Source organism: Pongo abelii, chromosome 4 (assembly GCF_028885655.2).
Source record: "Pongo abelii isolate AG06213 chromosome 4, NHGRI_mPonAbe1-v2.0_pri, whole genome shotgun sequence".
Classification (NCBI taxonomy): domain Eukaryota; kingdom Metazoa; phylum Chordata; class Mammalia; order Primates; family Hominidae; genus Pongo; species Pongo abelii.
The window spans coordinates 131,580,811-131,595,385 of NC_071989.2; positions in this window are offsets into that span (position 1 = coordinate 131,580,811).

Sequence of the window (14,575 nt, forward strand, 5' to 3'; positions counted from 1 at the left end):
TTTAGAATAGTTTCAGAAGGAATGGTACCAGCTCCCCTTTGTACCTCTGGTAGAATTTGGCTGTGAATCTGTTTGGCCTTGGGCTTTTTTTGGTTGGTAGGGTTTTAATTACTGCCTCAATTTCAGAGCTTGTTATTGGTCTATTCAGGGATTTGACTTCTTCCTGGTTTAGTCTTGGGGTGTGTATGTGTTCAGGAATTTATCTATTTCTTCTAGATTTTCTAGTTTATTTGCGTAGAGGTGTTTATAACATTCTGTGATGGTAGTTTGTATTTCTGTGGGATGAGTGGTGATATCCCCTTTATCATTTTTTATTGTCTCTATTTGATTCTTCTCTCTTTTCATCTTTATTAGTCTAGCTGGTGGTCTATTTTGTTGATCTTTTCAAAAAACCGGCTCCTTCATTTATTGATTTTTTGAGTGGTTTTTTGTGTCTCTATTTTTTTCAGTTCTGCTCTGATCTTAGTTATTTCTTGTCTTCTGCTACCTTTTGAATTTGTTTGCTCTTACTTCTCTAGTTCTTTTAGTTGTGATATTTGAGTGTCAATTTCAGATATTTCCAGCTTTCTGATATGGACATTTAGGGCTATAAATTTCCCTCTTAACACTGCTTTAGCTATGTCTCAGAGATTCTGGTAAATTGTCTCTTTGTTTTCGTTGATTTCAAAGAACTTCTTTATTTCTGCCTTAATTTCATTATTTACCCAGTACTCATTCAGGAGCAGGTTGTTCAATTTCCATGTAGTTATGTGGTTTTGAGTGAGTTTCTTAATCCTGAGTTCTAATTTGATTGCACTGTGGTCTGAGAGACAGTTTGTTATTATTTCTGTTCTTTTGCATTTTGCTAGGAGTGTTTTACTTCCAATTATGTGGTCAATTTTAGAATACATAATTACTTCCAATTATGTGGTCAATTTTAGAATATATGCTTTGTGGTGTTGAGAAGAATGCATATTCTGTTGATTTGGGGTGGAGAGTTCTGTAGATTTCTATTAAGTCTGCTTGGTCAAGAGCTGAGTTCAAGCCCTGAATATCCTTGTTAATTTTCTGTCTCATTGATCTAATATTGACAGTGGGGTGTTAAAGTCTCCCACTATTATTGTGTGAGAGTCTAAGTCTCTTTGTAGGTCTCTAAGAACTTGTTTTACGAATCTGGGTGCTCCTGTAGTGGATGTATATGTATTTAGGATAGTTACCTCTTCTCGTTGCATTGATCCCTTTACTATTACATAATGCCCTTTATTGTCTTTTTTGATCTTTGTTGGCTTAAAGTCTGTTTTTATCAGCGACTAGGATTGCAATTCCTGCTTTTTTTTGTTTTCCATTTACTTGGTAAATTTTCCTTCATCCCTTTATTTTGATCCTATGTGTGTCTTTGCATATGAGATGGGTTTCCTAAATACAGCATATCCATGGGTCTTGACTCTTTATCCAATTTGCCAGTCTGTGCCTTTTAATTGGGGCATTTAGCTCATGTGCATTTAAGGTTAATATTGTTATGTGTGAATTTTATCCTGTCATCATGATGCTAGCTGGTTACTTTGCCTGTCAGTTGATACAATTTCTTCACAGTGTCATTGGTCTTTATAATTTGGTGTGTTTCTGCAGTGGCTGGTACCAATTTTTCCTGTCCATATTTAGTGCTTCTTTCAGGAGCTCTTGTCAGGTAGGCCTGGTGGTGACAAAATCCCTCAGCATTTGCTTGTCTGTAAAGGATTTTATTTCTCCTTTGCTTATGAAGCTTAGTTTGGCTGGATAAGAAATTCTGCACTGAAAATTCTTTTCTTTAATAATGTTAAACATTGGCTACCACACTCTTCTGGCTTGTAGGGTTTCTGCAGAGAGATTTGCTGTTAGTCTGATGGGCTTCCCTTTTTAGGTAACCTGACCTTTCTTTCTGGCTGCCCTTAACATTTTTTTCCTTTGTTTCAACCTTGGAGAATCTGGTGATTATGCGTCTTGGGGTTGCTCTTCTCGAGGAGTATCTTAGTGGTGTTCTCTGTATTTCCTGAATTTAAATGTTGGCCTGTCTTGCTAAGTTTGGGAAGTTCTCCTGGATAATATCCTGAGGTGTGTTTTCCAAGTTGTTTCCATTCTCCGCATCACTTTCAGGTATACCAATCAATCGTAGGTTTGATCTTTTCACTTGGAGGCTTTGTTTCCCATATGCCTTGGAGGCTTTGTTCATTCCTTTTCATTCTTTTTTTCTCTAATCTTGTCTTCATGCCTTATTTCAGTAAGTTGATCTTCAGTCTCTGATATACTTTCTTTCACTTGATTGATTCGGCTATTGATACTTGTGTATGCCTCATGAAGTTCTCACACTGTGTTTTTCAGCTCCATCAGGTCATTTATTTTCCTGTCTAAACTGATTATTCTGGTTAGCAGTTCCTGTAACCTTTTATCCAGGTTTTTAGCTTCCTTGAGAATTTAGTTAGAACATGCTACTTTACTTGAGTTAGGACATGCTACTTTAGCTCAGGGGAGTTTGTTATTACCCCATCTGAAGCCTACTTCTGTCAATTCATCAATCTCATTCTCCGTCCAGTTCAGTGCCCTTGCTGGAGAGGAGTTGTGATAATTTGGAGGAGAAGAGGCATTCTGGTTTTTGGAATTTCCAGTGTTTTTCCACTGGTTTTTCCTCATCTTCGTGGATTTATCTACCTTTGATCTTTGAGGCTGATGACCTTTGGATGGAGTGTTTGTGTGTGGGTCCTTTTTGTCGATGTTGATGTTGCTGCTTTCTGTTTGTTAATTTTTCTTCCAACAGTTAGGTACCTCTACTGAAGGTAGAACTACAGTTTGCTGGAGGTCCACTTCAGACTCTATTCACCTGCGTGTCACCAGTGGATGCTGCAGAATAGCAAGATTGCTGCCTGCTCCTTCCTCTGGAAGCTTCATCCCAGAGGGGCACCAGCCTGATGCCAGCTGGAGCTTTCCTATATGAGGTGTCTGTTGACCCCTGTTGGGAGGTCTCTCCCAGTCAGGAGGCATGGAGGTCAGGGACCCACTTGAGGAGGCAATTTATCCCTTAGCAGAGCTCAAGTACTGTGCTGGGAGAATCCTCCTTTTCAGGATCAGTGGCTCTCTTCAGAGCCACCTGGCAAAAAAGTAGAAGTTCACTGAAGCTGTGTCCATAGTCACCCCTTCCCCCAGGCACTCTGTCCCAGGGAGATGGGAGTTTTATCTCCAAGTCTCTGATTGGGGCTGCTCCCTTTCTTTCAGAGATGCCCTGCCCAGTGAGGAGAAATCTAGAGCGGCAGCCTGGCCACAGCTGCTTTGCCACGCTATTGTGAATTCCACCCAGTCCAAACCTCGCAGCCTCCTTGCACTGTCAGAGGAAAACCACCTACTCAAGCCTCAGTAATAGCAGACGCCCCTCCCCCAACCAGGCTTCATCATCCCAGGTCGACTTCAGGCTGCTGTGCTGGCAGTTAGAATTTCAAGCCAGTGGTTCTTAGCTTGCTGGGCTCCATAGGAGTGGGACCTGCTGAGCGAGACCACTTGGCTCCCTGGCTTCAGCCCCCTTTCCAGGGGAGTGAATGGTTCTGTCTCCCTAGGGTTCCAGGCACCACTAGGTTATGGAAAAAAAAAAACTCCTGCAGCTAGTTCGGTGTCTGCCCAAACAGCCGCCCACTTTTGTGCTTGAAACCCAGGGCCCTGGTGGTGTAGGCACCCAAGGGAATCTCCTGGTCTGCAGATTGCAAAAATTGTGGGAAAAGTGTAGTATCCAGGCCAGGTAGCAGACCTTCATTGGCTTCTCTTGGCTAGGGCAGGGAGGTCACCCAGTTCCTTGCACTTCCCAGGTGAGGTGACACCCCACCCTGCTTCTGCTCATCCTCTATGGGCTGCACCCACTGCCTAACCAGTCTCAATGAGATGAACTGGGTACCTCAGTTGGAAATGTAGAAATCACCTGCCTTCTGCATTGATCTCACTGGGAGCTGCAGACCAGAGCTGTTCTTATTCAGCCATCTTGCCAGATCCCCTTGTTGTTGTTTTTAACTACATACCAACCAAGCAATTGTGCAGCAAATATCAGTTAGGTGTCTCCTTATTTAATTCTACCTGGAGAATAACATCCCCTATTTTAGACATCAGTCATATGTAGTAGGCTCTCACCTATCCTTCTGACCAACCAGGTATAAATCAGAGTTCTCACGACCCCTCTTTGGATTGCATTAATCAGATAGGGTGGCTCACAGAATCCAGGGCAACATTTTACTTACATTTACTCATTATTATAAAGGATATTATAAGGAATACAGATGAATACTCAGATGGAAGAGATACATAGTGTGATGTATGGGAGAAGGGGCATGGAGCTTCCATGCCCTCTCCAGGTGCCTCACTCTCCAGAAGCTGGCACATGTTCAGCTGTCTTGAAATTCTCCAAATCTAATCCTTTTGGGTTTTTACAGAAGTTTCATTATGTAGGCATGATTGATTAAATTGCTGACCATTGATGATCAGCTTAAGAGGATGGGAGGGTGAGGCTGAAAGTCTCAGTCTTCTAATCATGTGTGTTGGCCTATTAGCCATTTGCATATCTTTGGAGAGATGCCTATTCAAGTCCTTTGCCATTACTAAATCAAGTTGTTTTGTTGTCATGTTTTAGTTGTAGGAGTTCTTTATATATTCTAGATATTTACCTCTTATTAGATATATGATTTGCAAATGTTTTCTCCCATTCCATGGGTTGGCTTTTCACTGTTTTAATTATGTCCTTTGCAGAGAAGTTTTAAATTTTGATATAGTCCAATTTATTTTTTTCTTTTGTGGCCTGTGGTTTTGGTGTCATATCCAAGAAATTACTGCCAAACCCAATGTCATAAGGATCTCCTTATATGTTGTCTTCTAAGAGTTTTATAATTTTAGGTTTTAATTTAGGTTTTTGATGCAGTTTTAGTTAATTTTTATATATGATTTAAGGTAAAGGTCAAACCTTTTTCTTGTGCATTTGTATATCCAGTTTTCCCAACACCATTTGTCGAAAAGACTGTACTTTCCCCATTGAATGGTCTTGGCACCTTTATAAAAATCATCTAACCATATATGTGTGGGTTTACTTCTGGGCTCTTAATTCTAGACCATTGGTCTATATGTCTGTCTTTATGCCAGTACCACACTATTTTGATTATATAGCTTTTAGTAAGTTTTGAAATCAGGAAATGTGCAAACTCCAACTTCATTTTTTTTTCAGGATTGTATTTGTTATTCAGAGTCTGCTGATGTTTGAATGGTAGTGTCCTCTCCAAAGTTCATGTTGAAACTGAATCCCCAATGCAACAGTATTAAGAGATGTAGCCTTTGGAAGGTGACTAAGTCATGACAAGTCATGGGAGCTCTGCCCTCATGAATGGGATCAGTACCCTTATAGAAATGCTTAAGGTTGAAGGAAGTACTCTGTTGCCCATCCTTCCCTTCCATCATATGAAGACACAGTGTTCATCCCCTCTGCTGAAGGATGCAGCAGCAAGGTGTCATCTTGGAGGCAAACAGCAACCCTCACTAGACACCAAACCTGCCATTGCCTTGACCTTGGACTTCCCAGCCTCCATAACTCTAAGAAATAAGTTTCTACTCTTTATAAATTATTCCATCTTAAACATTTTGTTGTAACAGCACAAAGGGGCTAAGACAGAGTTCCTTAAAATTCCCTATGAATTTTAGGATGGGATTTTCTATTTCCGGAAAAAATGTTATTGGGATTTTGATAGGGATTGCACTGAATTTGAATTTGTAGAATGCTTTGGTGGTATTGACCTCTTAACAATATTAAATCTTTCAATCCATTAACATGAGATGTCTTTCCATTTATTGATTTGTTCTTTAATTTTTTTCAACATCATTTTGTAGTTTCAGTGTACAAGTCCTTAGGAATAAACTTAACCAAGGAGGTTAACTTAACCTAAGTAATTCCTAAGTACTTTCTTGATGTTATTGTAAAAAGAATTGTTTTCTTCATTTCCCATTGGATCATTCATTGTTGTTTTATAGAAACACAACTGATTTTTTTCTTGTCAATTTTGTATTCCAAAAGTTTGCTGAATTCATTTATTGGTTGAAGTTTTCCCTCCTCTTCAATATTTTGGAAGAGCTTGAGGAGGATTTTTTAAAATTCTTTTTTAAATATTTGGTAGAATTCAGTGAAACCATCTGGTCCTGCTAAATTAATTTATTGCTTTTTCTGGGAACTTTAGGGTTTTCTTTTTATAAGATTACATCATCTGTGAACAGAGATAATTTAACTTCTTCTTTTCTAATATAAATGTCTTTTATTTATTTTTCTTGCCCAATTGCACTGGCTAGGACTTCCAGTACTATGTTGAATAGAAGTGAAGATTGGGCATTTTATGATTAAAACACTCAAACTAGGAATAGAGAAAAACTACTGAAGTTTTTCTACTTTAAGTGTTGTAATCATGAAAGGGTGCTCAATTTTGTCAAATGTTTTTCCTAATCAATTGAGATAGTATGAAGATTTTCTTCATTAATCTGGTGTATTAAAGTAATATTTTTTTTGTTCTGTATGTTGAACCATCTTTGCTTTCCAAGAATTAATATCACTTGGTCAGAGTGTATAATTCTTTCAGTGTACTATTAAGTTCTGTTTGCTAGTATTTTGTTGAAGATTCTCGTATCAGTATTCATTGAGGATATTGGTTTGTAGTTTTCATTTCTTGTACTGTTTTTTCCTGACTTTGGGATTAGGTTAAAGTTGCCTCAAAGAATGGAAGTTTTCCAATAGAATGAAAACTACCTCAAATGAAAGTTTTCCCTCTTCTTTAATATTTTGGAAGAGCTTGAGGAGGATTGGTTTTAATTCTTTAAATACATCTTAGAGTTCACCAGTGAAGCCATCTGGTCCTGGGCTTTTCTTTGTTGGGATATTTTTCACTACTAATTTAATCTTTTTACTAGTTATAGATTTTAAAAAATATTTTCTATTCTTTTATGATTGTCTTGGTAGGTTGTGTGTTTCTAGGAATTTGTCCATTTCATCTAGGTCATCCAATTTGTTGGTTTACAATTGTCTATAATATTCTTTTATAGTGCTTTCTATTTCTGTAAAATGCATAGTAATGTCTTCTTTTTAATTTCTGATTTTAGTTATTTAAGTCTTGTTTCTTTTGCTTAGTCACCTAGCTAAATATTTGACAATTTTGTTAATCTTTTCAAAAAATCAACACTTAATTTCACTTATTTTTCTCTGTTGTTTTTCTATTCTTTATTTTGTCTATGTTCTAATTTCTATTTCCTTTCTTATGCTAGATTTGGGTTTAGAGTGTTTTTTTTCTAGTTAAGGGGTAAAGTTAGGTTGACAATTTGAGATTATTCTTTTTTTATTTGAGCACTTATAACTACATATTTTTCTTTTAGCACTGCTTTCACTGTATCCCATAATTTTGGTATATTGTGTTTTCATTTTCATTTGTGTCAAGGCATTTTGGAATTTCTCTTTTGATTTCTTCTTTGACATATTCATTGTTTTAATTTTTACATGCTTGTGGATTTTTCATTTTTCAGTCTGCTATTGATTTCTAATTTCATTTCATTGTTACTGGAAAAAGTACTTTGTATGATTTCAACCTTCTAAAAATTATGAATATTTAGTTTGTGGCCTAACGTGTGGTCTATCCTGGAGAAGGTTCCATGTGCACTTAAGAAAAATATGTTTACTGCTGTTGTCGAGTGGAGTGTTCTTTATATGTGCGTTAGTTCCAAGTGGTCTAATGTCGTTCAAGTCATCTTTTTTTTTATTTATCTTCTACAGGTATTTTTTGTACCATAGGGATTACATATATATCCTAAAGTTATAACAATCTACTTTTTTCTCTTTTTAAAATTTTATTTCAATAGTTTTTGGGGAACGGGTGGTTTTTAGTTACATAGATAAGTTCTTTAGTGGTAATGTCTGAGATTTGGGTGCACCCACCACCCAAACAGTTTACATTGTACCCAATGTGTAGTCTTTTATCCTTCACCCCCCTCCTGCCCTTCCCTCTGAGTCCCCAAAGTCCATCATATAATTTTTATGCTTTTGTGTCTTCATAGCTTAGCTCCCACTTATAAGTGAGAACATACGATACTTGATTGTCCATTCCTGAGTTACTTCACTTAGAATAATGATCTCCAACTCTATCCAGGTTCCTGGAAATGCCATTATTTCATTCCTTTATATGACTGAGTAGTGTTACATGGTGTATATATACTACATTTTCTTTATCCACTCATTGGTTGATGGGCGTGTAGGCTGGTTTTATATTTTTGCATTGCAAATTGTACTGTTATAAAAATGCGTGTGCAAGTCTTTCTTATGTTATGACTTCTTTTCTTCTGGGTAGATACCCAGTAGAGGGATTGCTGGATCAAATGGTAGTTCTGCTTTTAGTTCTTTAAGGAATCCTCACACTGTTTTCAACAGTGATCGTACTAGTTTACATTCCCATCAGCAATGTAAAAGTGTTCACTTTTCACCATATCCACACCAACATCTATTATTCTTTGATTATGAAATTATGGCCATTCTTCCAGAAGTAAGGTGATATCTCATTGTGGTTTTAATTTGCATTTCCCTGATAATTAGTGGTGTCGAGCATTTTTTCATATGTTTATTGACTATTTGTATATCTTCTTTTGAGAATTGTCTGTTCACGTCCTTAGCCCACTTTTGGATGGGATTATTTGTTTTTTTCTTGCTGATGTGAGTTCCTTGCAGATTCCTTTGTCAGATGCATAGTTTGTGAGTATTTTCTCTCACTTGGTGAGTTGTCTATTTAATGTGCTGATTCTTTCTTTTGCTGTGCATAAGCTTTTTAGTTTAATTAGGTCCCATCTATTTACTTTTGTTTTTGTTGTATTTGCTTTTGGGTTCTTGGTCATGAAGTCTTTGCCTAAGCCAATTTCTAGAAGAGTTTTCCCAATTTTATCTTCTAGAGTTTTTATGGTTTCAGGTCTTAGACTTAAGCCTTAGATTCATATTGAGTTGATTTTTGTATAAGATGAGAGATGAAGATCCAGTTTCATTCTTCTACATGTGGCTTGCCAATTATTCCGGCACCATTTTTTAATAAGATGTCCTTTCCCTGTGTTTTTGTTTTTGTTTGCTTTGTCAAAGATCAGTTGGCTGTAAGTATTTATTTCTTTATTTCTGGGCTCTCTATTCTGTTCCGTTGGTCTACATGCATATTTTTATACCAGTACCATGCTGTTCTGGTAACTATAGCCTTGTAGTATAGTTTGGATTTGGGCAATGTGATGTCTCCAAATTTGTTCTTTTTGTATAGTCTTGCTTTGGCTATGCAGGCTCTTTTTCGGTCCCATATGAATTTTAGGATTGTTTTTGCTAGTTCTGTGAAAAATGATGATGGTATTTTTATGGGAATTGCATTGAATCTGTTGATTGCTTTTGGCAGTATGGTCATTTTCACAATATTGATTCTACCCATCCATATGAACATGGGATATGTGTCCATTTGTTTCTGTCATCAGTGATTTCTTTCAGCAGTGGTCTGTATTGTTTTCCTTGTAGAGATCTTTCACCTCCTTGGGTAGGTATATTCCTAAGCATTTTATTTTATTTTATTTTTTTGCAGCTATTTTAAAAGGGATTGAGTTCTTGATTTGATTCTCAGATTGGTTGTTGGTGGTGTATAGCAGTGCTGCTGATTTGTGTACATTGATTTTGTATCTTAATACAATTAAATTCATTTATCAGATCTAGGAGCTTTTTGAATAGATCTTTAGGGTTTTCTCAGTATACCATCATATCATTGGTGAACAGCAACAGTTTGACTTCCTCCTTACCTATTTGGATGTCCTTTATTTCTTTCTCTTGTCTGATTGCTCTGGCTAGGACTTTCAGTACTATGTTAAATAGAAGTGGTAAAAGTGGGCAACTTTTCTTGTTCTAGTTCTCAGGGGGGAATGTTTTCAACTTCTCCCTGTTCAGTATAATGTTGGCTGTGGGTTTGTCATAGATAGCCTTTTTTACTTTGAGGTATGTCCCTTCTATGCCAATTTTGCAGAGTGTTTTCATCATAAAGTGGTGCTGGATTTTGTCAAATGCTTATTCTGCATCTATTGAGATGATTGTATGGTTTTTGTTTTTAATTCTGTTTATGTGATGTATCACATTTATTGATTTGTATATGTTAAACCATCCCTGGAATGAAATTTACTTGGCCATGATGTATTATCTTTTTGATATGCCTTTGGATTTGGTTAGCTAGTATTTTGTTGAGGATTTTTGCATCAGTATTTATCACGGATATTGGTCTGAAGTTTTCTTTTTTTGTTATGTCCTTTCCTGGTTTTTGATATTAGGGTGATACTGACTCCATAAAATGATGTAGGGAGGATTCTGTCTTTCTCTATCCTTTGAAATAGTTTCAGTAAGATTGGTACCAATTCTTCTTCAAATGTCTGCTAGAATTAAGCTGTGAATCCATCTGGTCCTGGCCTTTTTTTGTTGGCAATTTTTATTTTTTTTATTTTTATTTTTTATTATACTTTAAGTTTTAGGGCACATGTGCACAATGTGCAGGTTAGTTACATACGTATACATGTGCCATGCTGGTGTGCTGCACCCATTAACTTGTCATTTAGCATTAGGTATATCTCCTAATGCTATCCCTCCCCCCTCTCCCCACCCCACAACAGTCCCCAGAGTGTGATGTTCCCCTTCCTGTGTCCATGTGTTCTCATTGTTCAATTCCCATCTATGAGTGAGAACATGCGGTGTTTGGTTTTTGTCCTTGCGATAGTTTACTGAGAATGATGATTTCCAATTTCATCCATGTCCCTACAAAGGACATGAACTCATCATTTTTTATGGCTGCATAGTATTCCATGGTGTATACCTGTTTTTGGTCTGTTCAGGGTTCCTATTTCTTCCTGATTTAATTGAGGAGGGTTGTATACTAAGTCCATTGTTTCTCTGTTGACTTCCTTCCTTGATGACCCGTCTGGTGCTGTCAGTGGAAAATTGAAATCCTCCACTATTATTATATTGCTGTCTATCTCATTTGTTAGGTCTAGTAGTAATTGTTTTATGAATTTGGATGTTAAGTGCATATATATTTAGGACTGTAATATTGTCCTGTTGGACTAATCGTTTTCTAATTATATAATGTTCCTCTTTGTCTTTCTTTTTTTTTCTATTGTTGCTTTAGAGTCTTTTTTTTTTTTTTTCTGGTATAAGAATAGCTACCTCTGCTCACTTTTGGCTTCCATTTGCATGGAATATTTTTTTCCACTCCTTTACCTTAAATTTATGTGAGCCCTTATGTGTTAGTTGAGTCTCTTGAAGACAGAAGATACTTGGTTGATGGATTTTTCTCCATTCTGCCTTTCTGTATCTTTTTAAGTGGAGCATTTAGGCCATTTATATTCAATGTTAGTATTGAGATATGAGGTGCTGTTCTATTCGTAATGCTAGTTGGTGCCTAAATACCTTGTTTTTGTTCATTGTGTTATTGTTTCTTAGGCCCTGTGAGATTTATGCTTTAATGATGTTTTGTTTTGGTGTATTTCAAGGTTTTGTTTCAAGATTTAGAACTCTTTTTAGCATTTCTTGTAGTGCAGGCTTGGTGTTGACAAATTGAACGTTTCTTTTTGTCATAAAAACATTATCTCTCCTTCATTTATAAAGCTTAGTTTTGCTGGATATAAACTTCTTGATTAACAATTATTTTGTTTAAAAAGGCTATAGACAGGACCCCAATCCTTCCTGGCTGATAAGGTTTCTGCTGACAAATATGCTGTTAATCTGATAGGCTGTCCTTTATAGATACCTGATGCTTTTGTCTCACAGCTTTTAAATTTCTTTCCTTCACCTTGATTTTAGATAACCTGATGACTATGTGCCTAGGTGATGATCTTTTTGAAATGAATTTCATAGGAGTTCTTGGAGCTTCTTGTATTTGGATATCTAGATTTCTAGCAATGCCAGGGAAGTTTACCTCAATTATTCTCGCAAATAAATTTTCTGAACTTTTAGATTTCCTTTCTTCCTCAGGAACATCAATTATTCTTAGGTTTCCCTGTTTAACATAATCCCAAATTTCTTAGAGGCTTTGTTCAATTATTATTTTTCTTTTTTTGTTTTTAATATACTTTAAGTTCTGGGGTACATGTGCAGAATGTGCAGGTTTGTTACATAGGTATACAAGTGCCATGGGGGATTGCTATACCCATCAACTCATCATCTACATTAGGTATTTCTACTAATGCTCTCCCTTCCCAGCCCCCCACCCCCTGACAGGCCCAAGTATGTGATGTTCCCCTCCCTGTGTCCATGTGTTCTCGTTGTTCAACTCCCACTTATGAGTGAGAACATGCAGTGTTTGGTTTTCAGTTCTTGTGTTAGTTTGCTGAGAATGATGGTTTCCAGCTTCATCCATGTCCCTACAAAGGACATGAACTCATCCTTCTTTATGGCTGCATAGTATTCCATGGTGTATATGTGCCACATTTTCTTAATCCAGTCTATCATTGATGGGAATTTGGGTTGGCTCCAAGTATTTGCTATTGTGAACAGTGCCACAATAAACATATGTGTGCATGTGTCTTTATAGTAGAATTATTTATAATCCTTTGGGTATATACCCAGTAATGGGATTGCTGGGTCAAATGGTATTTCTAGTTCTAGATCCTTGAGGAATTGCCACACTGTCTTCCAAAATGGTTGAACTAATTTACACTCCCACCAACAGTGTAAAAGCATTCCTATTTCTCCACATCCTCTCCAGCATCTGTTCTTTCCTGACATTTTAATAATTGCCATTCTAACTAACATGAGATAATATCTCATTGTGGTTTTGATTTGCATTTCTCTAATAACCAGTGATGATGAGCTTTTTTTCATAAGATTGTTGGCTGCATAAATGTCTTCTTTTGAGAAGTGTCTGTTCATATCTTTTGCCCACTTTTTGAGGGGGTTATTTTTTTTTCTGGTAAATTTGTTTCAGTTCTTTGTAGATTCTGGATATTAGCCCTTTGTCAGATGGATAGATTGGAAAAATTTTCTCCCATTCTGTAGGTTGCCTGTTTACTCTGATGATAGTTTATTTTGCTGTGCAGAAGCTCTTTAGTTTAACTAGATCCCATTTGTCAATTTTGGCTTTTGTTGCCATTGCTTTTGGTGTTTTAGTCCTGAAGTCTTTGCCTATGCCTATGTCCTGAATGGTATTGCCTAGGTTTTCTTCTAGGGTTTTTATGGTTTTAGGTCTTATGTTTAAGTCTTTAATCCATCTGGAGTTAATTTTTGTATAAGGTGTAAGGAACGAATCCAGTTTCAGCTTTCTGCATATGGCTAGCCAGGTTTCCCAACACCATTTATTAAATAGGGAATCCTTTTCCCATTGCTTGTTTTTGTCAGGTTTGTCAAAGATCAGACAGTTGTCGATGTGTGGTGCTATTTCTGAGGACTCTGTTCTGTTCCTTTGGTCTATATATCTGTTTTGGTACCAGTACCATGCTGTTTTGGTTACTGTAGGCTTGTGGTATAGTTTGAAGTTAGGTAGCATGATGCCTCCAGCTTTGCTTTTTTTTTTTTTTCTTAGGAGTGTCTAGGCTATGCAGGCTCTTTTTTGGTTTAATAGGAAATTTAGAGTAGTTTTTTCCAATTCTGTGGAGAAAGTCAATGGTAGCTTGATGGGGATAGCATTGAATCTATAAATTACTTTGGGCAGTATAGCCATTTTCACAATATTGATTCTTTCTATCCATGAGCATGGAGATTTTTCCATTTGTTAGTGTCCTCTCTTATTTCCTTGAGCAGTGGTTTGTAGTTCTCCTTGAAGAGGTCCTTCACATCCCTTGTAAGTTGGATTCCTAGGTATTTTATTCACTTTCTAGCAATTGTGAATGAGAGTTCACTCATGATTTGGCTCTATGTTTGTCTGTTATTAGTGTATAGGAATGCTTGTGATTTTTGCACATTGATTTTGTATCCTGAGACTTTGCTGAAGTTGCTTATCAGCTTAAGAAGATTTAGGGCTGAGACAATAGGGTTTTCTAAATATGCAATCATGTAATCTGCAAACAGAGACAATATGACTTCTTCTTTTTCTAATTGAATACCCTTTATTTATTTCTCTTGCGTGATTGCCCTGGCCACAGCTTCCAATACTATGTTGAATAGGAGTGGGGAGAGAGGGCATCCTAGTCTTATGCTGGTTTTCAAAGGGAATGCTTCCAGTTTTTGTCCATTCAGTATGATATTGGCTGTGGGTTTGTCATAAATAGCTCTTATTATTTTGAGATACATTCCAACAATATCTAGTTTATTGAGAGTTTTTAGCATTAATGGGGTGTTGAATTTTGTTGAAAGCTTTGTCTGCATCTATTGAGATAATCATGTGGTTTTTGTCATTGGTTCTGTTTATGTGATGGATTACATTTATTGATTTTTGTATGTGGAACCAGCCTTGCATCCCAGGAATGAAGTTGACTTGATCATGGTGGATAAGCTTTTTGATATGCTGCTGGATTCAGTTTGCCAGTATTTTATTAAGGATTTTCGCATTTATATTCACCAGGAATATTAGCCTGAAATTTTCTTTTTTTG